Below are 2,889 nucleotides of genomic sequence, written 5' to 3' on the forward strand. Positions count from 1 at the left end.
TTAATTCTGTGAGACAGAGTCTCTGTTTTATTCACTGGTTATCTCCAGTACCTATAATATAGAATATTAATGCTTGATAGACTGCAGGTACTTAATGAGAAAAATTTAAATTACTGAATTTGGGGAATGGAGAATAGGATGGTGAAAGCTGTTTAAATAATGAAATATATTCCGAGAAATCCCTGTTGTCTACTATATTCATTAGTTATACAAATTATCTGAATTAAACTGCCATCAGATTACATCTGAGATGTTTTTCAATTTGCTGAGTGCAGTAGTCATTACACTTCTGCAGAGGTAATGGTTCTATCTGTTGTGCTGGCGGAATTCTAGGAGAGAGTACTACAGAAGGCTGGTTTGGGGATCTTTACTGCTTCATATCTTTCACAACACTTAGCAGAATGACTTATTTATTTAAGTCATTCAACAATTACTTATTGTAAAAGGCAGAAAAATCTGAGTCCTTAAAAAGCCAGTCAGGGCCAGGGGCTTAGCTCAGTGGTGCTGCTGCCTGCCTTGCAAGCGCAAGCTCCAGAGAGTTCAGTCCCTGGTACCAAAAAAAAAAAAAAAAAAAAAAAAAGGCCAGTCATTCTGGCTGTCAGGTGAGGGCAGGCTTCAGGCTGTTGTTACATGGTTGCAGTTGCTATCGCTGTGGTGGGCCCAGAATTACATACTGACTTTGTAAATTGCAGGAGTCAGTGGCACTGCCACTGTTCTCCAAAGTCAGGATCTGGGTCCAGTGCAAATTGAATCATTGTTCTGACAAGTTACTCAAGAAACTGAGGCAGGAGAACCACTTGAACCCAGGAGTTTGAGAGCAATATTAAAACTAAGTAAATAAAAGAGTCAACACCATTAACCTATGGAAGGTGTAATAGAAAGTGAACCTCTCTTCAAAAATGTCAAAAACAAACAAATCCAACTCTAGATCTCACTCTTCTTGCTCAAGATCTGCCTCAAGATCTCACTCTTACTCATTTTTGTTTTTTTGTTTTTGGGGGGTTTTTTTTGGTACTGGTGATCGAACTGGCCCTATTATTTCCATGGACACAACGAGACTTCTGTCCATGGGGCCATTGTAGCCATGGATGCTGTGGAGCCCACCCCTCCAACTGGCAGAACTGTCAGCAAGCATACAGTCCTTATCAGGGCCATTATCGATTCCAGTCCCCAGAGAGAAGGTTTCCTTCACCAGAGTCCAGGAGCCATTCTAGGAACTCTGAAAAGTTGTCATCTGACAGGTCAAGGTGCTCCTCATCCTCTTGTTCTCCCCGCAACCATAGCTGACTTGAATCTTCTAAGTGCACATCTGCAAAGGAGAAAAAATCCTCTTCTGAGAATAGCCACCTCACACTGTCTGGGATAGCCAGGGAGATGAGGCCAAGGAGCAGGTCTCTGGAGGACCTCTCAAGATGCAGAAGCATTGGGGCACTCAAAGCCATGGCCAGATGTTTCTACCTACAGCACTGCTTCCACATCACAGGCCTCAGCAGTTTCTGACCTGAGCCCCCAGGGGGAAGCCCAGCTCTCCCGATCCCTCTTCATCTGTGGTAGTGAGTTGAGTCATCCAGAAGGTATAAACTCCATGATGACTGAGAAAAAAATAGCAGACTTCCACAAAGAGGAGATGCATGATTGAGGGAACGAAGGGATCCAAGTTTTATGATCAGCCCAAATTTGTGTCTGAGGTCATAGTCAGTGTAAGCAAAAGCCAAGAGGAAGAGAAGTTATAGGCAAGGGAGAGGGCCGAGTGTATGGATGGAAGGAAAGCAGAGGAGCTGGAATTGGTGGAGGAGGAGGTATCACTGAGAGATTCAAAGAGAAAGAGGAATCCAGGCATGGTGGTGCATGCCTGTAATCCCAGCACTGGGGAGGCTGAGACAGGATCGCTGTGAGTTTGAGACCAGCCTGGGCTATATAGTGAGTTCCAAGTCAGCCTGAACTACACAGGGACACCCTGTCTCAAAAATCCAAAAAAAAAAAAAGGAGTGAAGAGCAGCCAAGAGGAGCAAAAGCGGGCACCAGCGTTTGTGCCGAAGAAGAACTTAGAAATGACTGCTAACAAGGTTGTCCAAGAGAAAAACTCATTGCCTCCCCCAGGAGGACCTCTGAGAGCTGAGAAAAGCTGAGACCTAAGAAGACTTTTCCTCAGGAAACTATTAATTTTCCATTACTCAAGAGGCCCAGGTCATTGTGTGGATGGGTTCGTTTGGCAAGAACCTTGCACGACCCAAAGCTTATTGGCTCAGGAATGCAAGCTTTGTTAGGCTCCAGTCCACAGCAACACAAAGGAACAGGAGCTTTGTTCCATTTTCCAACACATGCTATTGGCTCAGTCTCAGAGTAGCCCTTTAGAATTGTATGTCCAGCTTATAGTGACCACTTTGGGTCCTCTGGAATGATGTTAACTTGAATGCTTTGCTAAATACCTGAGGAGTGAACAGGAGGCAGCTAAAAACAAGAAAAGCCCAAAGCCCCTAGTACATTCAGAAAACATGGTTTGGCTCATGATGAAAAGTCCTCCAGAACCTGGCTACAAGGCTGAGGGGAAATACAAAGATAATCCTGCTTCTCTCCTCCTTGATATTTAACGTCATAAAAAAAAATGAGACACATCTTAATGAGGTAAATCAAGAGAATCAGTGGATTCTGGAGACTCAAGCCTTTCAAGGAAAAAGTCAACTGAGAAAACACATAAAAGATCAAAGAAGCAGAAGCTGCGCTGGAGAGCATGTGACCAGTCCAAGTTCTCCTCCTCCTCTTCCTCTCAATCATCTCACTCCTACCAGGGCCAAGGATTTAGCTCAGTGGTGCCGTGCCTGCCTCACAAACACAAGGTCCTGAATTTGATTCCCAGTACCAAAAAAAAAAAAAAAAAAAAAAAAAAAA

At 43.9% G+C, this 2,889-nt stretch overlaps 1 pseudogene; it reads left to right on the plus strand.

The window, feature by feature from the left end:
* The first annotated feature begins 250 nt into the window (after positions 1-250).
* On the plus strand, positions 251-2,812 carry LOC117284941 (annotated as a pseudogene).
* Positions 2,813-2,889: the final 77 nt, after the last annotated feature.

Source organism: Fukomys damarensis, unplaced genomic scaffold, assembly GCF_012274545.1.
Source record: "Fukomys damarensis isolate Sample0158 unplaced genomic scaffold, DMR_v1.0_HiC HiC_scaffold_18655, whole genome shotgun sequence".
Classification (NCBI taxonomy): domain Eukaryota; kingdom Metazoa; phylum Chordata; class Mammalia; order Rodentia; family Bathyergidae; genus Fukomys; species Fukomys damarensis.